Here is a 23,661-nt window from a genome sequence, read left to right as displayed (position 1 = left end):
ATTTTATTAATTTGGGTCCTTTCTCTTTTCTTTTTGATAATCTGGCCAGGGGTTTATCAATCTTATTAATTCTTTCAGAGATCTGGCTCCTAGTTTTGTTGATTTATTCTACTGTTCTTTTGGTTTCTATTTCACTGATTTCTGCTCTGATCGTTATTATTTCTCTTCTCTTGCTGGGTTTAGGCTTTCTTTGCTGTTCTTTCTCCAGCTCCTTTAGGTGGAGGGTTAGATTGTGTATTTGAGCCTTTCCTGTTTCTTGAGCAAGGCTTATATTGCTATATACTTCTCTCTTTGCTGCATCCCAAAGATTTGGAACAGTTATGTTTTCATTTGCATTTGTTTCCATGAATTTTTCAAATTCTTCTTTAATTTACTGGTTGACCCATTCATTCTTCAGTAGGATGCTCTTTAGCCTCCATGTATTTGAGTTCTTTCCAACTTTCCTCTTGTGACTGAGTTCAAATTTCAAAGCATTGTGGTCTGAAAATATGCAAGGAATGATCCCAATCTTTTGCTACCAGTTGAAACCTGCTTTGTGACCCAGGATGTGATCTATTCTGGAGAATGTTCTATGTGCACTCCAGAAGAATGTTTATTCTGTAACTTTGGGATGGAATGTTCTGAATATATCTATGAAGTCCATCTGGTCCAGTGTGTCATTTAAAGTCCTATTTCCTTGTTGATCTTTTACTTAGATGATCTGTCCATTTCAGTGAGGGAGGTGTTAAAGTCCCCTACTATTATTATATTCTTGTCAATGTGTTTCTTTGATTTTGTTATTAATTGGTTTATATAATTGGCTGCTCCCATGTGAGGGGCATAAATACTTATAACTGTTACATCTTCTTGTTGGATAGACAATTTAAATATGATTTAGTATCCTTCCTTATCTCTTTTTACAGTCTATGGTTTAAAATTGAATTTGTCTGATATAAGGATTGCCACCCCAGCTTTCTTTTGAGGTTCATTAGTGTAATAAATGGTTTTCCACCCCCTCACTTTAAATCTGGAGGTGTCTTTGGTTCTAAAATGAGTCTCTTGCAGACAGCATATCAACAGGTCTTGCTTTTTTATCCAATCTGATACTTTGTGTCTTTTGATTGTGGCATTTAGCCCATTTACATTTAGGGTAACTATTGAAAGATATGAATTTAGTGCCATTTGCATTGCCTGTAAGATGACTACTACTGTAGATCATCTCTGCTCTTTTCTGGTCTATGTTACTTTTAGGTTCTCTCTTTGCTTAGAGGACACCTTTCAATGTTTCTATAGGGCTGGTTTGGTGATCTCAAATTCTTTTATTTTCTGTTTGTCCTTGAAGCTTTGTTAACACTCCTTCTATTTTCAATGACAGCCTAGCTGGATAGAGCATTCTTGGCTGCATATTTTTCTCATTTATTACCCTGAATATATCATGCCAGTCCTTTCTGGCATGCCAGGTCTCTGTGGATAGGTTTGCTACAACACTGTATCTTTCTTATAGAGCATCCTTTTAAAAAAGCCATTTCTCTGCTCTTAATTTTTCTATGTAAGATCTGTATTTCTAAATGGTATCATACTTCTTTTGATGGAAGATTTTGATGGAAGATGGAAATTTTTTAAGTACACATCTAACGATTATTTCAGCTTTAAGTTTATGAAAAAGATTTCCCTTTTATTATTGAAAGATATTTTTGCTAAATATACAATTCTAGGTCAGCAGTTATTTGTTTGTTATTTGTTTTGTTACTGTCTTGTTCCTCCCATTCTTTAAATATGTGAGTCTATTATCTTTGGGCTTGTGTAATCTCTGACAAAATATCAAGTGTAATTCATGACTTTGTTTCTCTATATGTATATTCTTTTTGTCTATCTTGAGGATTGTCTCTTTATCTTTGCTTTTCATCAGTTTGACCATAATGTGTCTGTGTGTATGTTTTCATGTTTATCCAGTGTGGGGTTCTCTGAGTTTATCAGATCTGTGATGCATTGATTTTCATTCATTTGAGACAATTTTTAGCCACTGTCTCTAAATGTTTTGATGTTCTATTCTCTTTCTCTTCTTGGAGTTTAGTAGTGTCATGTTAAATCATTGCTATTTTCTAATAGTTTTTGAATGCTTTGTTTGAATCCTCCACTCCTTTTTTTTTTTTGTCTTTATGTTGAGGTATTTATGAGAATGATGGTGTTCTTTTTATATGATGACATATTCCAAGTCTGTTAGTCACCTCAGTCTTTGTCCCACATGCCTCTTTGACAAAGGGCCATAATAAGAATGGAAATTGCTTATCAAAACTGAAAACTAGGTCTAAATACCATGAAGAATCTTATTAAAGAATTAATTTTTTAAAGGATCTGATAAAGGAGACACTGATTAAGGTTGTGAATATTAAGGGGATTTCACCAGGCAGGCTTTTTTTTGCTTATAGAGACTAGGACTAGCAGGTTGGTTGGTCCTTCCTTCGGACAATTTAATTGTGGGGTAATCAGCAGATACAAGAAGTAGCACACAAATATCAGTCTCAGTAAAATCTTTGAGATATGTACCTTGAGCTACTGGTATGGTGCTCATAGCTTGTGCTTGATTGAAAGAGCCTATCGAATGAAGTAGACACCCCTCTGAAGTACTTCATAGGGCCAGTCACCTCAGTTAAGGAAGCAAGATCACATGCCTACTTAATTTACAGCTACAGTAACAAACATGGAAGACAAACTTGAAAACACATTGATGAATCTGTTATGACTATCTTCAACTAATATTTGAGAAATTATCACAAAACTGATGGAAAAAAATGAATAATTATAAGACAAAATATAAGAAATGTGAAGAGTAGTCCCAGCCTATTCAATGTAGAAATATGAGAAAAAATGACAGATAAATAGTAAAAAATATGAAGAGGAGAAAATTTCCCACAAATGAACACTTGCATTTTCACCTTGCAAGCAGTTGTCAACTCAAATTCAGGCAAAATAAAAATAAACTGCACCTACACTTAACCTCAACATATTTTAAATATGGAGACAAAAGGGAAAAATACCTACAAGTATTAGGCAGAAGAAACAAGTCAGTTATGAATTACATCCCTTTCACAATATTAACTGCTATGAGACAATCTTTAGATTTTGAGCGAAAAATATGGCTCAAGAATTTTATACTCACTCAACCTATTTTTCACAATGATGGAAACAAAAAAAAATTCTCAGAAATTTAATTTTGTTTTTTAAAAGCCAATTCTTCTAAATCTCTGAAGAAAAGGTATATTTGTGCCCTGAAACAAAGTTTAGTATCCTTAGGTGGATATCATTCTCAATTCATTTTACTAAGCTAGGCTAAATTGAAAAGGAAAAATATGTATATTGTTTTCTTAGTAGATGCAAAAAATTATTTAGTAAAATATTGCTAAAAATAAGAGTCTTAGGAACCTATGACAGGAGAAAACTTGCTTAAAATTCTAAAATTATCAGTCTGAAATAGAAAATGTGATATTGAAGGGTGAAAGTCTAGAATAATTCAAAATCAGGAATAAAGTAAGTAGATTAGTTATTACTAATTTATTTACTAATTTATTTAGTATTGCTTTTTAACAGATGGGATAAGATAAAAATAAAAAAATAAATTGTAAATATTAGAAAGGAGGAGACAGTTATTATTTGCAAATCACATAGAAAGCTAAATCAACTTAAGTGCTAATTAGAACTAGCAAGAGAATTGCTGGGGTTAATGTAGAGCATGAAATCATCCATAGCACCTGACTTGCTAAAATGTAACACAAAAGCCCCTGGGGCAGGGAAGGTTTTGGAGAGGGGCATAGGCCTTTGGAATGCCAAGGTCTGCATGACCACTCCACCGTAGGAATGCAGCTGGGAGTTGCCTTAACTGAAGCTTTCTTAGGCCAAACAGCCATCCTGTGATCTAAGAGATGTATGCATTGTCCCTTAGGTTATATTTAGCAGGACTCGGAGAACATGGAGAACACACAGATTAGCATATCATATCTTTCCCATAATCAGATCCTCCTAGTTCCAGGAAGACCTCTTGTCACACACACATCATGTGCTTGAAAAACAGTGAAAGATTTATGATTATACTGAACAACCAATAAAAGTGGGAGCAAAGAAGAGCAAAGGGTCTTTGTCTCTGAGTGTTGACCCCCCTTGCCATCTTCCTTCTACGGTACAGTTTAAAGTAATCTTTCATCCATTGGTACAGGGATTGCTGGCCATTCCTGACAAGTGGTGACCCCGATGTGATCATCTTGCCACAGACCACTGAATGGACCACCTGAAAATGAAAAGTTTGGGCACAGTAAGTTGGCATCTGCTCATGGCCAAGTCTGGGGAAGTTTCAGGCTTGGGTATTTTTACAGAATTAAAAGGTCTCTGAGAACTCTGGATGTGGGGAAAACCTCTCTCTCCAAAGAGAGATAATATATTAAGGTTTTAAAGCAATTTTAATTTGAAAAAATTATTAAATTTTTAAAAATTTTATTTATTTCTTTGAAACAGAGAGCACAAGAAGGGGGAAGGTCAGAGGGAGAAGCAGACTCTCTGCTGAGCAGGGAGCCCAATGTGGGAAATCAATCCTGGGACTCCAGGATCATAACCGGAGCTGAAGACAGTTGCCCAACAGACTGAGCCACCCAGGCACCCTGAGTATTAACTATTTTTGATTAGTCACACAAGTTAGTAATGTTAACAATGGTGCTGAAATCACACTATAAAGGCTGTTCGACAGGATTAACAGTGAAGAGGATGCATATTTATCAAGTACTTACTATGTACCAGAAGCCGGATATTTAAATGTGTATATGCGCGCACACACACACACACACACACACACACACACACATACTATGAGGTAGATAGTTCTGTTTTCATCTTTTAAAAACTTTATGTTATAAAACAAATCACAGATGTAGAAAATCATACAAATTAAATTTGTAGCTTAGTGATTATTTTGGGAACAAACATCCTGGTAACCACCACCTAGGTCAAGAAATAAAACTTTACCAGTGACCCCAGGAGCTCCTTCCAAGTACCCCATCTCAATCATGGCCTCTCCCCCCAAAAGTAATTCCTAGCCTGACTTTTATATTAATTATTTCCTTGCTTAATCATTTGAATGTGCATCCTATAGTCCCATTTTGCCCATTAAAAAAATTAATATGTGTTTAAGCCTCCGTGTCTTTCTTTTCCTTGTAGTCTGTCTGTTATGCTGTTTGACCCATAGAGTTTCTCAAAGTCTGGATCCTGTCTACTGCATCCTTATAGTCCAATTCAACATGGCCTTTGCCCTCTGCATTTTCTGCGTATTAGCAGCTGAGTCAGCCAGTTTCCATCCTTCTGGCATGATTATAGGTGGTTCCATATTCTTTTGTCAAGAAGTACATACATGGCTAAAGTTTGCTCTTCTTTGATATTAGCTGTTATTGTGTATAATGACTACATGCACTAGTTCATGGTGGGTTGCAAAATGGCAATATTGTGTCGTTTTGTTTTCCTATATCAGTTGTAATAATTTATAAGATGTTTTTCTTAATCTATTATTTGGTCACCCATTGGTACAGTTCATATAGGAGAGGTAGAACAAATACTTGATTCTTCTGTTTTATTTACATAGTTTTTAAGAATATAATTTTTTTCCATACCATCTTCAGAAGGTGATCAGTTAGTGTTTTTGCCAAATATCTTTATGAACTCTTATTGAAATGTATTTGCACATTTCAATTGATTGCAATTATAATCTTTGTTGCAGCTGAAATTTTACCCACATTAGGTTGGTTTCTAAGTCCATTTGATAGCCTCGATGGCTTCCTTGTTATCTGCTAAGACAGGATATTCCAGACCCATCTTTTATATTTCCTGCCACACTTTTAGAATCATCAGTTCTCCAAGAGGTCCCTCTATTTTCTTAAATAGAAAAGCGAATTTCAAGACTATAAACTGAGCATTATTTATGCTCACTGCTACTGTATTGGTCATTGTTTCTAGGTCTTTTTCATGAATAGAATTAGGTATTTTATATAAATACAGACATAGATTTTATTATATATTTATTAATATATAGATTTTATTATTTATTTATTAATATAGATTGCAGAGCATATGTTTATATAAAGTATGTGTATATATACACATACTCTATAATCTATATGAATATTATCTATATCTATATTATATAAATATCTATATGTTTATAGATATTTATCTATAAATTATATTTATAAATATATAAACATAAATAAATGGATATTAATAATAAATAGATATTTATTTTAGATAAATAAATAGATATTCATCTATATATTTATATATTTATATAATATAGATATAGATAATGTTAATATTATCTATTAGATATATAATATATGATATAGATAATATTAATATTATCTATTAATCTATATAATATCACCTATTAATATAGATTACACATTATATTAATAAATATATAATAAAAATATATTTTATTATATATAATTATAATTGTTATATATTGGTATATATGGTATGATATATATATATATATATATATATATATATCCACACACACACACACATACACCTGACATATGACTTTCGTTTCCAAGGACACAGGAGATGAAAAATTGAAAGATTCTATAATAACTGATTTGCCACTTTATATAAGCAACAGTCTCAGAATAACAATGGTAAAACTGCTGCTACCAACTAGAGTACTGAAAATAGATACAAAAATGTTTGTATCCACTGTGCAGCTTCCCCACCACTTTGGGGGACTATAACTAACTTGTTAGAGCATATAGGCATTATAAACTTGTTTCTCTTTTAACTATAATTTAATGTTACTTCTCCAAGTAAATACATACCAAGTGCTTATCACCCACGAGTCCTTATGGCAATGTCTCTCCAGGCGTGTTGTTGGGCTGGAGCTCATTGTCAGTAGACAACTCAGCAAGGGCTCATGGAAAAAACTGAGTTTTTGCAAGGTAATAATGGGTCTTTAAAGAAGGTCAGTTTTGGTGGATATAAATTCTTGGTTCGTACTTTCTTTGAGTATCTTACCTATATTGTACAATTTCCTTCTGGCTTAAAGCATTGCTATTGAAGAGTGTGATGAGAATCTCTTTTTATTTTATTTTATTTTATTTTATTTTTTTGCCTATATGCCCAGAGTGTCTAAAGAATTTCTTCTTTCTCTTTAAAAATCAATAATTTTACAAAAGAGTACCTTGGTTTTGTCATTCTGGGTCGATGATGTATTCCTTGCTTTTGTTGTTGTTGTTGTTTCTTTGTCATATTTTTCCTTAAAGCAATTTTTAAAGACTAACGGAGTTACTATAATTGAGAAACAGCTCCTTAAGGTAAGCGGGGCCTCTGTAACAGAGGACCAACCTCAGGGTTTGTTAGAGGTTATTATTGAGCAGAACCCATGCTTCCCTGACCAAACAACATTAGACTTTGAAGTGTGGGAGGGAATTGGAAAAAACTTGAAACGTTGCCATAAACAAGGTAAAAAGGTGCCACTTGCTTCCTTTACTATGTGGAGTCTAGTTAGGTCCACCCTGGCCCCATTACATACTGAGGGTACCTCAAACGTTTTTAAAGAAAAAGAAGGGGAACCTATGATTCCTTTGGCTCCCCACATTAGCCCTTTAATTTCTCAAGTTAGATCCAACAAAGATGAAAACTCCCTCCCCCTCTCTACTAGGAAATTCTACCACGTTCTCCCCTTCACCCCACACTTAGTTGATCCTTACTGGGGGCTACATCTGGGAAATGATACATACAGGGGATTGTTTCCTAGGGAAGTTGGCTGTAAGGACTACACGTGTTGGAAGGTTGCTTGGATCATGATGGATTTCTGTCTTTACTCTTCTCTGTCAGTGTCCTCTACTAATTACAAAATTGGATAATTTCCCCTTGTAAAATTTTTCTAGTGCTCTCCAGGAGCTAAAAACAGTGGGTTCTTCAAAGCTCAAGGCGAGTAAAATAAGGCATGACCTTCTGTGCCATGACCTCCTAGGCAAGGTAAAATAAAGCATGACCTTCACGGCATGACCTTTAAGCACAGTATCACGATATTAGTCCATGCACAAGCACCCATTGTAGTCTAAAATGTGATGGGGAAGCGGGGGGGGGGGGCAGGACTACCTCCTACAGGGCCTAGATCAATGGCGATGGTCATACTGATTTTGTTCAGGGGACGCCTCCAGTCACTTTGACACCAGGAACCTTTGACATATCCCAAGTGGGACACCACCAGGGAGTCAGGGAGATTTTCTAGGTAATGGACCTCTTTTCTTCAGTTCCCAAGGACTCTTCCTTGGGGTGCCTTTTAACCTACTGGAAACAATTCGGATTGCAAAATTTAGGAAAGCATTGATCTTTAACACTGTGTGGACTCAGTGGCTCTTTCAGTTAGATCTCTTCAGAGCTAATCATAAATGGACCTAGAGTACCCATTGCTTATACCTGGGCCTTTATTGCTCTACACCAGGACCCCAATCTAAGGGACTTACAGAATGGGTTTGCCTGAATGTATTTGCCTAATAAACTCCCTCCTGACATATTGGATGATAATTATCTGAATAGGGTTCCTCTGAGTAAACCCAGGCTGCTGGAGGAAACACAGTCCATCCCAGACAAAGGGAACTCTTGACTCCCTCTCTCTCACTGTTCTTAATAGATGTAGGGGCTTCTCCCTCACTCATTTCCTGGCTTAATGGCTATAATTGGAGCCAACTATGGTTAAGTCTACCTTGGGATGGGGACTTTAAGGAATATTCCCATGCAGCTGCCAAAACTCCCTTTGTTTTGGGGAAAATTCCCTATCTTCTCTGGCTCAACATGGACTATTTCCCCCTGTTGGCAGGAAAACATGGCCTTTGCTCCTCTGTTGGAGCTGACGATCTCTGGACCTGGGAACCCTTTCTCTGCCTTCTTGCAACTTTGCCTCTTCTGTCCCCTCTTCCCCCTTCTTTCTGCACCACCTTGGTTGTGGACTGCATAACTAACTTCTAGACCATCCTCAGGGCCTCAGGCACCATGGCTCCTCCTACCCCTACCATCAAGGAGCAAGAAGAGCACTCCCTGGACCTAATACCACCCACTCTAGATTTCCCCACCAGTGTCTCTGGTAAAAATCTACAATGGGGTGGATCCAGGTGGAATATAATTCAGTATTTGAACTAAATTAAGTTTGTCAGTTTAATTAAGGTAGACATATCTTTAAGGTTACCAGCAGTAAATGTAAAACTTACTCTATGGAGGTTTACTAAAGGTCAAATAAGCTCATTCTTTCTTTGTTGCACTTTGTTACCAAAAAATGACTAAAGTGGTGGTTAATTGTCTCATCAAAAATTTCATGGAAGTTAAGATAATTTTCAAAGTCTTTGGTAACCAGAAACCTTAAAGTTTTGCTTATATGGTAAATGGATTTATATTCTTTGGACATCTAGCTCTTTTCCAAATAGGATAAAGTGCTAAGTAATTGATTACTGGTTGTAGGTTTGGGCTTTTGACTTCTTATTGCAAGAACTAAAAGTATTTAGGTCTGTTGGCAAAACATGTTTTATGCTTAACTGATTCAATGATTTGCCATCTAAAGAATTCTGGTGTGACAGTTGATAATTTGTTACTACTTAGTTTTCACTGGAGACTAAGGTTTCTAGGAATGCAAAATTCTACTAAATGTAGTTAAGACTGATGGAAATAACGAGAGCAAGTCTGTATGTAGAAACATAGGAGATATGTAAGAAAGATATAAGGAATGGGAATGTATTTTTGTTGAAGGTAAAAGAAGAATTTAAGAAATTTTGTCTTAAATAAGATGGTTGTTTAGAGAGATGAGTTGGGACAATCTGAATGTGGAGAAAGTTATAGAAGGTTTATGAAAGGGAAATCTTTGGAAAGGAATTTTAGGTGTGGTTATGATGGACTAAGATTAAAATAAAGGGATTTTAAAAGTATAGTGGCATAAGATTGAAATTTTCTCTGTTCAAAAGACAAAGTTTTCTTGAATCATTGGTTTGCTCTTGATAAGAAAATGTAAACAAAGGTTTTATTCTTTTTTGTGTGCCCAGAAATCACTTTCTATGTTATGTCATTATCAGGTCTTTGGTTAATTAGTTAAAACATCTCAATATTAAAGAAGCTGTGTTTTGCTAAAACTACATAACCTCCTACATATTTGCCTTTGGAATCTCTTATTGTCACCTTGGTTAAATAAAAATTGAGTTTTGCAGTGATCTGTAGTCCTGTTTAGGCATGTGCTTTGAAACTTTCAAAGGTTTTAACAAATTTCCTCAAGATTTAAATCATGAAAAAGTCTTGTTGACTAATTAGGCTTGTTTGGTATGTACCCTATGGTACAAGGTCATCAATAGTCTATATTCGGCTATTGAACTGTTTCATGTGTCACAGAAATAACCGAGTTTCCTTGTCAATTGGATCATAAAAAGTTCTCATATAAAATCATTAACAATGTCCATTTCTGAGTTTTTGTCATTTATAATTGTTCTTATTCTAAGATGAGGTTCATCTTCAAGGAAATTCATATAAAAGGGCTTAGGACAGATACAGGTTTTTGATATCTTTAAAAACCTAAAACTGAAATGTGTAAAACTTTTAGAACTAACAAAAGCTACATTCAAATTAAATAAGAATTAATAACTTGGGACTAAATGAACTAAAAGAGTATTATAGTTTTGTGACTCTTATTTAAAACATTGCTGATTCTCTAATGTTTGCTCTTCCAGATTAAGGAAACTTTATCTTAAGATATCAATGATTTACAGAAATGTGATAAAAGATTCATTTGTGAACAAAGCATTTATGTAAAGTAGTATTTGCCCCACTCAGTATTTAGGCTGGCATACTGAATATGATGATTTATGTGAACGACAAGCTGCTCAGTCACTTAGCAGGGGTCCTGTAGTGGCTAATATGCTTCAGGGGAGAGGTCCATACGTAGATGCAGGACAATAAGCAGGGCTCCCAAGAACCTTTATTGAATTCGTCAATAAATTACAGCACTCTATTTGGAGACAAATCAGTCATAATCAGGCCATTACTAAGAGAGCACATTCTACCCTTAAATACATGATACAAAACTAAAAGGGGGAGATAGGAGTCCTATAGCACAATTACAGAAAGCATTGCTTACTCTAAGTCTTTTTAATTTAGAAATTCTGATTTTGAAATTCTGGGCAAAGAACATTTTAAACCTCGCTACCTGCCAAAAACAGGAGCCCAAGTACTCTTGGGACCCAAACATAGGGATTGGTCAGGGACCAGCAGAACTCATAACATGGGGGTGAGATTACACTTGTGTTTCTACTAAGGACTGACCAGTGTGGATGAAACGCTAAACATTACCAAGGCCTGGCCTGGCCAGAATCCAGTCCCTCAGAGGGGTCACCTGAATCTATAAGAAAAACAGCCAACTGTCATGTGCCTCCCCAGTACCCACAAGGCGAAATTCACAACCTGGGGAAACCTCAAGAAGATGACCCAGAAAACTCAGGAGATTCTAAATGATCCAAACGCTTCCTGGGTCTACTCATTGCCAGCATTATCATGGCTGTCTCAATTATTACTGCTACTAGGGTGGCCCTTGCCTCTCTTTCTCTCTCAGTTCAGACTGCGGCCTTTGTGGATCAGCTGCCTATTAATACCACAAGGGAATTCCAACTTCAACAAACTATAGATCAGAAAATACTGGGACATCTTCAACTAATGGAAGCTGCTACTGAAAATCTTGGGGAAAAACAAGAAGCCTTAGCCTATTGGCAAGGCCTCTTATGCGACTGGGCTCACAGGTTCGTGTTATCCCCATGCCCTGGAACCAGACCGTACATGACTGGGAAAAGATAAAGAAACAAATGCATGGATCACTCCATGATATTTGAACTTTAAAAAAAAAAAGATTTTATTTATTTATTTGAGAGAGAGAGAGAACGAGAGAGGGAATACAGGTGGAGTAGGAGAGGGAGAAGCAGGCTTCCCACCGAGCAGGGAACCTGATTCGGGGCTCAATCCCAGGAGCCTGGGATCATGACCTGAGCTGAAGGCAGACACCTAATGACTGAGCCACCCAGGTGCCCCGATATTTTAACTTTTGATGTTCAGCAGCTGAAGGATCAGATCCTCACCGCTTTGATGGTTGCGGAAAATCATTAGCTTCATGCAGAAGCTTGGCAATCTATTTCTAACAATCTTCAGTGGCTTAAGTCAGCCACATGGTTCTCTTCCACAAAAATGGGGATTCTGAGGAGTTGCTCTTGTAATAATAATTACTGTTTTTCTTCTCATCCTAGTCTGCAAAATTGGAATTAAATGCCCTAGCCACTCTCAGAGATGTGAAGCGTATCTACAATAGTGCAACTGTCTCAAGAACTACTTGCTGTAGCTTTAAAAGAAAAAAAGAAGGGGGGGAGATGTTGGGGTTAACGAAGAGCATGAAATCAGCCATAATACCTGGCTTGCTAAAATGTAACATGGCGGTCGCTGGGCGTGGTGGAAGGTTTTGGAGAAGGACGTAGGCCTTTGGAATGCTGAGGCCTGAGTGACCACTCCATTCTCCAGAGCCTCTCAGCCCAAACAGCCATCCTGTGATCTAAGAGATGTATGCATTGTCCCTTAGGCTATGTTTAGCAGAAGTCTCTGAATATGCAGATAAGCATATCATATCATTCTGTAATCAGATCCTCCTAGTTCCAGGAAGACCCCTTGTCACATATCACATGCTTGAGAAACAGTGATAAGGATTTGTGATTATCCTGAAGGACCAACAAAAATGGGAGCAAAGAAGAGCAAAAAGGGTCTTTGTCTCTGAGTATTGATCCCTTGCTTTCTCTCTTTCACAGCAAAATTGGAGTAATCTTTAATCTGTCAGTACAGGGATTGCTGGCCATTCCCAGCAGAAAATGAAGTAAGGTATCCTTCCAAAACTTAGAGCACATAAGAATTAGTAGATTTCCCACATGTTCATATTTTAAAATGTGAAAACATTATAGAAACAATTTCTTTAATAGTCACAAATTTTGAAAATATCTAAGAGTACGGTTGTATAGTATGTATGTATGAAGTATGTATAATTGGCAGAAAGAATTTATAAGCTTTACTAAGCAACCTAAAAGATGACCAATCAAAACTATCTCATTTTTGAAGGATTTAATCACATGGGTAATTTTTTAATGATATTTACTTGAAATTGGCAAGACCCAGAGCTTTATATATAGCATGACTTCAAATATTTTTTAGTTCTGTTAGGAAGCAGGTGGGAGAAAACCTATCAAATGTTAACAGTGGTTATCTCTGTATAATGGAAGGTGGGCTGATTTATTGTGTGTGTGTGTGTGTGTGTGTGTGTTTTCTTTAACGTGAATAAAATTTTTTAAAAATCGGATTAAATAAAAAATTATTTTTTTAAAAAGGTAATAACATCATAGCCTTATGGATATGAAAAACATAGGAGTTAAATCCGTGCTTATCAAAATGCAATCCTTAGCTGAGCAGATTTCAGCTAGAGTATTTGTTTAAAAATTCTGACTGTTGGATCTCCTGTCACACCTACCTAATCAGGCTATCTTGATGAGAGCCCAGGAACTTGTATTTTAAATAAGCACTCCAGATGGTTCTTTGGCACACTAGAAGTTGAGAACAACCAGATTAAAGGGTTTGCTCAGTTTGTGCACAAAGAAAGCATTTTGGAGAGCAGAGAATAGAATAAAGTTGTAGGGCCTCTGTGGTTCTGCTCCGGTCAGGAATGGGTTTAGATGCAAAGCTAGAAGTCACCTGGAGGGTGAAGTGAGTCTCAGTGGTTGGTAAGTCATGTCCCTTCATAGTTGCAGAGCAGAATTCCCTACCCGGTACTTTTGAACTTGGGAAGAAGTTCTGACTGTCCTATTAGCTCTCATTGTTCTGTAAACTCAGTAAATTCCAGCTTCTGGGATGGAAGCATAGCCTGTCATATTCATCACTGTATCCCTAGCACCAAGTACAGTGCCTGGAAATTACAGAGACATAATCCATATTTGCTTGAGGAATGAGTAAATGGTAAATTGATCTGCCAGGTACGTGTGAAACTGGTGCTCTAAGGAAATCACCCAGGAGTCAAGTCTGTGTGTCACTTGCCTCTCCTCCCCCACATTTTATCCTTACAACCTGATGGCAAGCCAAAGATAGGAGAAATCAAAAGTTGTTAATTGTTAGGAAATTCTGGGGATCTTGTATTTTAGGGACAGATGAGAAACTGTTGAAGCTTGAGGTTTATGATTCTATGGTATTGGTTTCAGTACCTAAGAACACTTCTAGTTTATTTCTTGGAAAACAGAAGATTAATAAATGTCCTAATAGCATACATGGTTCTGTATGAAGAAAATAAAGTTCTCTCCAGACCCTCAATGGTTGGATGATGCCCATTTGGGAGGAAAATCTGCTTTACTGAGCCTAAGATTCAAAGGCTGATTTCATCAGGAAACACCCTCATAGACACACCCAGAAATAGTTTATTCTGGGAATCCCATGGCTAGTCTATATGACACATAAAATTAACCATCACAATGCATACATTTCCTTTGGCGGGAATAGATGCTAAAAATACCTATTTTAAAGGTGGAATCATATTCCTTGTGAAGCTGAGTTGCCTCTTAACTTGAATATATTTTGTATTTCCTATTGCTGTTGTAACAAATTACTATGAACTTGGTGGCTTAAAACACACACATTTATTATAGGCTTGCAGGTTGGAAATGCGACACGGGTGTCATTGGGCTAAAACCAAGATGTTGACATGACTGTATTTTTCTGAAGACTCCAGGGGGCAGTTTTATTTCTTGCCTATTCCAGCTTCTAGAGAGTTCATGTTCCTTAGCTTGTCCCTTCCCCTATCTTCAAAGCTGTTACTGACTCAGGTCCTTGGACTCTGCAAGTAGTGGAGTGAAATAGGGCCCAGTGAGAATTTCCAGGCAAGGTTTTTATTGGGGATTATATTCGATTCACAGAGAAGGCAGCACAAAGGAAAGGGCCCTTCCTACCCAACTCTCAGAACAAAGACCAGGAACAGTTTTTAGAGAGGCTAAGACAGGAAAGGAGTGACATCTAAGCATGAAGGGGCAGAGAGATATACAGGAAGTTGGGCCCACAGGCACAGTGGATAAATGTCTCATTAGCATATTAAACCTCCACCACTGGGCGTAATTTTTTGGCATTAAAATGAAGAAAAAGTGGATGAAAGGTCAGCACTGGGGCCCACCTTGGTGCAGACTGGTTAGGTCCAGTATTCATCAGTCTGAAGTTGAGTCCCTCCTTTGGTAAGCATCCTGCTTCTGCATCCCTACTGGATATGCCATTCAAAAGGCATAGGGCATAGGGTTTCAGCGGTCAAGGAAAGCTGGATTTCATGGTCAGGGTGAGGGGACCTAAGTCCAGTCCCTGCTCTGTCTCAAAGCTACCAACACATCATCTCTGGCCATTCGTCTGCACTTTTATCTCTTTCTGATTCTAAACTCAGTTGAGAAAGGTTTTCTTATTTTAAATGCCCATGCGATCACTTGGGCCAACCTGAATAATCTACAATAATTTCATCATCTGAAGATCCTTAACATTAATCCTATCTGCAAAGTCCTTTTTGCCCTACAATTTACATACTTGCAGGTTCCAGGGATTAGGGTGTGGACATATTTGGGGAGTCATTATTCCACCTACCACAGACCCCATAGGACACCTATGTTTTAGGAATGTTTTGGGATATGGGTGAGTGGAGAAATGCTGCTTTTTCCATAACAGAGTACCTTTGTTCTGCAACTAAATCAGACAGATGTTCATACTGCAAATGCCAGAGGTTGCAAAGAATTTACTGCTTAGAGAGGAAAAGGACTGAAGGCTTTATTTATAAACACGATGCTTCATTTGGCCTAGAAAAGTTGAACTGAGATTCTGTTCTTGCTGTGAGAATTTGACAGAGAAATAACTGTTTTAATGTAAACCAGTGTGCTCTTTACTTCAGTTACAGAATCTGCCACCTCCTTCTCTATTAAAATTATGGCATTTGAGTTGATGTTATTTGAAGCTTATGGACATTTGGACAGTGGGAGATTGGAATCTTGAGATTTTGGAGTTAGACATTATCTAGCATTGGAAATAAATTACTTTTGACTGTATTTGTTTTTAGAAAAAGAAGGCAAGAAAAGATCTCTGACTGTAATATTATAGATATATATTAATGATGACCCTAAGATAAACCAAATATACAAGACTCTGAACAAGATTGCTAGAATTTAATTAAGACTCAGTAAGGGGTTCAGTTGGTATATTTATACACTGTCAATTATTTGCAGAAGAACATTAATAATCTGAGAAGTGTATGACCTGTATTTGTCTGAGTATGTAAATAATAAAGTCCTTTTGCCAAAAGTTAAAACTGTTTATAGCCTGTGGAGAATTTCGTAGTAACTATTTTTATCCTGTCATTTCTGTGTATCTTATGTAAACATGACTTGAAGAGGATTATCTTCAAGCAGGAATTAGTTAGCATTAAAAATAAGATGTACTCATCAAGCTTTCAACAGAGATACCATTTCCCAAATTGACAAGCTGTCAGAGGACTTCATGACTGCAAAGACATCATAATGAGAAAAAGGGGGCACAGGCCTAAGTGATCCAAGTGTGCTTGCTTTTGACACAAATCTCTCTTGACAAGTGTAATGAATTCCCATCTATACTCCAAGGATGTATGTGTGTTTGTTGTGTGTTTCTTTCTGCCGATGAACAGTCAATTTAACCATAAATCATGGAGGATGTTCTTTTATATTCCTGGATATTTAGGCGGTGGAACCAGCTGTTGATGTGGTTTATCCACCCACGATACCAGTCGAGTCAATATCTGGAAACATAAAAAGCAGGAATTAAAGGGTCCTAGATGTGTTTGCTGCCTGCTGATGTCCCATGGTTTTCTGGATCTTTTCCTCCTAAGTTTGGGAATGAAAGGCCATGTAGTATGGTGGTGAAGAGTGAGGCCCCAGATTAAGAAGCCTAGTTTCAAATCCTGACTGCCACTTTCCAGTTGTGTGGTGTTGAGAAAGTCATGTAATTTTAAAGGATCTCAATTTCCTCATCTATAAACATGGGGTAAAAATGGAACCTATATCATAGGGCTATGGAGAAAAGTACATTTTTGACATATGTAGAATGCTCAGAACAATACTTGACACAAACTGAACACTGAGTGTTACCAAATTACTATTCTGGTTGAGGTCATTTTGCCAGCAAAACATTTTTATAAAAAGTTGTGCAAACAACTTTTCAGTAAACTGAATTCTTTGTGGAATGACTTTTAGGAGAATTGGCTATTTGAAAGAAGGCATAGGAAATGCCTTGTATAGTGAAAAAACATTTAACCCTTAGGATACAGACATCTCCGATTCTTTCAGAGCAGGAGGCCATGCCTATAACTCCATCATGTTTGATCAATGGGCTGTGTAATCAAGGAATAAGCCTCTCTCCCACTTCTTTTATTTACGTTAATGATACAGGGCTGGGAGGAGGATGAGGCATTAGACTTAGGTATCAACGCCTCCCCCATTAATATATTAATATATTTAAAAAAATAAAAAATAATGCAAAAAGTCCATAATGAACACAATATCAAAATTTTAGATAAAAGCAGGATCAGCGTTTCTGATTTTCCCTTTTCCCTCAATCCCAGTATGGCTTGACATTTCACTGAGTAATGCACTCCTACTTTCCATGTAAAAATCCAAATTATTCAGGAATAAATGTAATGTCAATGGTTAACATTAGCGACTATGTGCTAGCTCCTATGCTAAGTGTTTTAAATGAAGAGATTGAATTAATACAAATACTCCCATTTGCATATCATTAAACTGAAATTAAGTGACTTGTGCCACACCAAATCCTTTATATCCGTATCATACATTTTACTTCTACATATAAAGCCCATACTATATTATTATTAATTTTATTCTAAACAGTGAATTATTTTTCAAGGAAAAAAATTTAAATGCAAAAAAAAATTTTATTTACTCACATTATATTTCTGGTGTTCTTCATGTTTCTGTGGATATTCAAATTTCTATCTGGTATCATTTTCCCTCTGAAGAAATTTTAATGATAAATTCTTAAAGCTTTTGTTTGAAAAAGTTTTAAGTTCACCTTCAGTTTTGATACATATTTTTCCTGTGTGTAGAATTCTTGGTTGAAAGTGTTTTGGTTTCAATAGTTTTAAAGCTGTCATAACATGGTCTTCTGCTTGCATAGTTTCTCAGAGGAAGTCTGCTGTCATTATTTCCTTCAGTTTTCTAAATGTAATGCATTTTTCATTTCATGTTTTAAGATTTTCTCTTTATTACTGGTTTCAGCAGTTTAAATATGATGTGCATTAGATTGGTTTTCCTCATGTTTATTTTGCTTGGTGTGTGGTGAACTGGTAGGATCTATGAGTTTATAGTTTTTATTAAATTCAGAAATTTTTTGCCATTATTTTTTTCAAATATTTCCCTTCTCCATTTGCATGTGAGATCGTATGATATTGTCCCACATTTATGGACTGTTCGTATTTTATTCTTTTTTTCCCCTCTTTGTTTTATTTTGGATATTTTCTATTGCTCTTTCTCCAAGTTTACTAATCTTTTCTTCTGCAATGTCTAATCTACTTTCAATCACATTCAGTGCATTTTTGCAATTCATGTTCGGTTCTTTTTGCATATTCCATTTCTCTTTATCATTTCTCTACCCTTTCTCTACCTTCTTGAACTCATTTATAGTAGCTGTTTTAATATCCTTGTCTACTAATTTTGTCATATTTTTATCTCTGGATCTATTTCTATTGGATGATTTTTCTCCTAAAGAGGGATCATACTTTCCCCTTTATTTGCATGCCTGGTAATTTTTGATGGGATGCTAACATTGGGAATGGTATATATTTGAATGATGACTTTTGTTTGGCTTATAGTTTGCAGTTAAAGTTCTTGGAATCAGTCTTATCCTTTTAAACCTTTCTTTTAAGTTTCAGTAGGACAGATCCAAAGGCAGCCTATAGTCTAAGACTAATTTAGCCCTGCTTCTAAGGTAATGCCATACCCAATTCCCTGTGTATAAGGAGATCTTTCTAAATCAGTGTGGTTGGAATAGAACTATTCTCAGCTCTGTGTGAATTTCAGGAATTGTTCACCTCTTCTTCCCTTACCCTTGGATAGTTTCCTTTCACACACATGCACATCAGTATTCAGCCAAAAACTCAAGGGCACCCCCTCTTCAGATCTCTGGGGGCTGCTGTCTGTGTTAACTCCCTCTCTGGTATGCTGCCTCACTAATTCTAGCTCTTTTAGACTCCTTGGACTCCAATCTCTTGTCTCCTCAAGTCAGAAAGACCTCTGGTTCTATTTGGGGCCCCCTTTTATTTTTTTTTTAAAGATTTTATTTATTTATTTGCCAGAGAGAGAGAGAGCAAGCACAGGCAGGCAGAGTGGCAGCAGAGGCAGAGGGAGAAGCAGGCTCCCCGTCGAGCAAGGAGCCCTATGTGGGACTCGATCCCAGGATGCTGGGATCATGACCTGAGCCGAAGGCAGCCGCTTAACCGACTGAGCCACCTAGGCATCCCGGGATCCCCTTTTATGTACTGCAGCCTGGAAACTCTGCAGGCAGTAAGTGGGGGAAATTGTAGAGATTGTTTTGTTTCATTTTCCTCAGGAACCATTGGCCTGTGTTGCCAGTTGTGTGTTTGAATATCATTGTTTCACATCCCTTGATCCCCCTCTATTTTTCTTGTTTAAGGTAGGAGGATAAATATGGATGTTACCTCCTCATGACTGGAATTAGAAGTCCCCTTAAGGGTAACACTATCGAATGTTAAGGACATTTTATGTATTATGTAATCATTACAATCTTTACCTCCTCATAGATTAGAGTCCGACAAATTAAATAATGCTGAGGAATGGTACAGCATAGAGGTTAAGAGCATCACTCAACAGCTAGAACCATGAGTTCAAATATTGGCTTTTTCAGTAATTAGCCATTTGAAACACTCTATTTCAACATCAGTAAAATAATATCATCTAATTCTTATAGCTATTATATAGACTATACGTAATACATGTCAGGTGCTGATAACAGTGCCTGGGAAATACTAATTTCTCAATAAATGTTTTTATTTCCAAAGTCACATGGCCTGTGGTGGAGCTTCTCAAATGGGATCTCCATTGCTCTTCAGTTTTCCTCTATTTCATGTTGCTTCTGAAAGTGAAGCTTATGAATGTGTTGTTGTTACAAAGAGAGCTGATGGAATCTGGTAAGCAAGTCTTTTTTTTTAAAGATTTTATTTTATTATTTATTTATTTATTTTTCAAAGATTTTATTTATTTATTTGACAGAGAGAGATCACAAGTAGGCAGAGAGGCAGGCAGAGAGAGAGGGGGAAGCAGGCTCCCCGCTGAGCAGAGAGCCTGATGCGGGGCTCGATCCCAGGACCCTGAGATCATGACCTGAGCCGAAGGCAGAGGCTTTAACCCACTGAGCCAAACAGGTGCCCCTGGTAAGCAAGTCTTAATGGACTTTTACTAACAGCTCTGTGTTGAATATATTGTTTTAGGTTCCCAACTATTCAAATAGTAGAACTGTTTAGAGTGTAAAGTTACCCCCAGTGATACAAGTGAATTTAGGGCCAGTGACTCAGGTCTGGAATATATAAATTAAAGCTAAAGGGTCTCAGCTGTCTCCAAGACCTAAAGGAGGCCAGTACTTTGGTAACTTGGCAAGCAAACAGTACAAATATTTTTGATGCATCATTTTTTCTCTCCTTTTTTTCATCAGGCCCCCCCTTTTTTTTTGGCCATATACCCACACTGTACTAATGCAACTGATGGCCCCCACAAATATTTTGGTTGGTGCCCTTGACTGCATCAATATGCCCATGAAGCTAGGTTATTTCTGTAATTTCCTTTCATTAAAAAATGTATGAAGGACTATTTCAGTGAGAGATTAATCTGTTTCATCACCATAGTGGTGTGTCTCTGCTTAGATGTCTTAAGAACATAGTGAAAAAGACATTGAACATTTTCTCTTTATTCAAAGAAGAGAGAGGGAGAGAGAGAAAGAATATAGGCAATGTGAGGGAGAGAAAGAGTGTAAATAAAATAACATTATTGAATAGAAACTTCCATTATATCTAAATATTTGTGAGAGATGGAAAATACTCCAGGGTATCTCAAAGTGATTTTACCTTAAACTTTTTTGGTAAGACTAAACATATTCAGTAACCTTAGTGTTGGAAACTCTTGTAAAAGTGTCTACTGTCCTAAAGAAGGTAAATAATTAGAGGATTGATGAGCCTTCACCCTTCCTTTTTCACCAGCTGATCTGCATTGTTAACTTATTTAAATGGTATCTGTTCATACCAACAAGGCCTTCTTTTCTCAGAATTCATCTCAGTTGATGTGGCTTTCCTATCAAAAGGAAAATTCTTTTAAGGTCAATCTGTTTTTTTGTTGTTGTTGTTGTTGTTTTCTGTTTTTTTTTTTTTTTTTTTTTAATAATCTGAGGTCACTTCAGGCCTTTAAGGTTTTAGTGGGTTTAATTTTTTTTTTTAAATTTCTGCATTTCTTTGTGTCTCTGTCATTTCCCTTTATGATTACATTTGAATGGAATTTCTTCACTTTAATTATAAGTCACTAATGTTCTTCACAACTTGCTCCCAAAGTGATGAGGAGCAGCTGGTGCTTCCATGAGGTAGGGAACACCGAGATGGTCTCTCTCCCCTGTGCTGAGAAGTCCTGTTAGGAATGTGCCATGTTTAAATGTAAGTTCCTTTGTTTGTTTATCTGCAATTGCATGACTGACCTTAGCTAAGTGGAACCTGATGAAAGAGAAGTGAAATTCTCATCACCATCCATTCTTTTGTTTTCTTGGCCACTGAGTACATTTTCCCAAGTTTCTGGCATTTCATTTTAAAATTTATTTGGAACAATTTTTCTGTTACATATTTTAAAAAAATGCATTATAAGATCATTTGGGTTTTCCAAATAAAGCTTTGCAAAATGGTTAACTTTATAAGAATAAACACTTTGTGTTCTTATAGTGATTTTCCTTTTGGGATGGTAGAAGTGATGTTTTTTTTTTTTTAAGAGAAGCTGTAATCTTGAATGAAAAGTGTACTCCACAAGGATCAGTGGACAATGAATGGTCTTCTACTAGAACACGGTACATTATTAGCCATTTAGCCTTGATTGTTTTAATTCCCTCATGACCCATTCAGAAGTGAAGTAATTAATTTTCCATACACCAATCGATAACATACACAGATAGAGGCAGCCAAACAAATTGAAGCAAAATGTCAAATTATATAATGTTACTGCCATCACTCCTGAGAACATGACATGCTACATACTGTCATTGCCTTATTCTCAACAGTATGCTTCTCAACACATTTGAAGTAGATGTCATTAAGTTATAAGTGTCATTATTTAAACATATGAAGGATTGGTTAAAACTTGGAGTATATTCTAGAGGAAGGGTTTACTGGGTTTCCATAGTCTTTCTTATAGGGCATATCTTGATTTTATAGATGGGTACAAACACAGAGGAAGTCTGAGCCAATAGATGCAGAAAATAAAATATTCCGTCAATTTCAGTCTGATAAAGAAAGTTGCAGTGTTGAATGTCTATTTCCCTGCTGATGTTTTGCATTAATTTAGGATAGTGGTAGGAGGACCCTCACATTGCCCAAGTGCCCAACTTTATGTAGTGTTTATAATAGCAGCGTACAACCTTGCTTGGGTGTTGGAATACCTGTGGAACTTTAAAAAAAGTGCAAATGTCTAAACCCTGCCCAAGACCTACTAAAAACAAATTAGGTGGAGGTCAGACCTGGGAATTTGATTTCTTTCAAAAGCTGCACAAGTGATTCTGATTGAGAAGAACAGTGCACTCAAAACTTTTTTTTCAGTTTTTATTTTGGGCGGCTTTACCTTTGTATCCATATACTATAGAATTATCAGAATAGTTCAAATAATAATCCATTTAAAAGATCCTGGACTATCCAGGTAGATTTTTAGAAATAGAAATTTCTTAAAAATCTGGTTTGAGAATGACATGCCATTCAGTGAGAACATCTTTTCTTCTCTTTCTTCAATCGTTTACTCTTAAAAAAAAAAAGTCACTGCCACCTGTCTTTATTGAAGGTCTGCTCTGTCAAGCACCATGCTGGCTCTTTTCATTCAAAATCTCATTTAATCTTTACATTTGTCCTATAGTAAATATAACTGTGTGCACTACAGAGAGGAGCCAGTTTGAGCAGACACAAAGCAAAAGCCAGAATTTAAATTAATGCCTATCTGATTTCAAAACTTGTTCTCTTGGAGTCATCTGAGTGGTTCAATCAGTTAAACATCTGACTCTTGGTTTCACCTCAGGTCATGATCTCAGGGACCTGAGACAAAGCCCCTTGTCAGGCTCTGTGCTCAGCATAGAGTCTGCTTGGGATGCTTTCCCCCTCCCATTTCCTGCTCCTTTGCTCCTCTCCCCATTCTCACACACACACACTCTCTCTCTTTCTCAAATAAATAAAATCTTTTTTAAAAAATATTTTTCTTTTTTATGCCATCCACCCTCTCTCCTTTCTTTTCATTTTCCCCACCCATTTCCTTTCAGTGTCTTTGTCCTCCAATTCTTGTTTTCTTTCACATC

The 23,661-nt window shown here is 36.6% G+C and overlaps 1 long non-coding RNA gene across 1 annotated transcript in view; it reads left to right on the top strand.

Annotated features, from left to right (window-relative positions):
- The window catches only part of LOC116879915, a 135,280-nt gene that overhangs the window by 96,870 nt on the left and 14,749 nt on the right, over nucleotides 1–23,661 (top strand). Inside the window, exon 3 of the long non-coding RNA XR_004385126.1 lies at nucleotides 4,190–4,285. This is a non-coding gene — a long non-coding RNA (uncharacterized LOC116879915). The remainder of the gene's footprint in view (nucleotides 1–4,189; nucleotides 4,286–23,661) is intronic.

This window comes from Lontra canadensis, unplaced genomic scaffold (genome assembly GCF_010015895.1).
Source record: "Lontra canadensis isolate GAN:19392208 unplaced genomic scaffold, GSC_riverotter_1.0 scaffold64, whole genome shotgun sequence".
NCBI classification, from domain to species: domain Eukaryota; kingdom Metazoa; phylum Chordata; class Mammalia; order Carnivora; family Mustelidae; genus Lontra; species Lontra canadensis.
The sequence above is the reverse complement of the archived record's forward strand: the minus strand, read 5'-3'. Positions and strand labels throughout refer to the sequence as shown.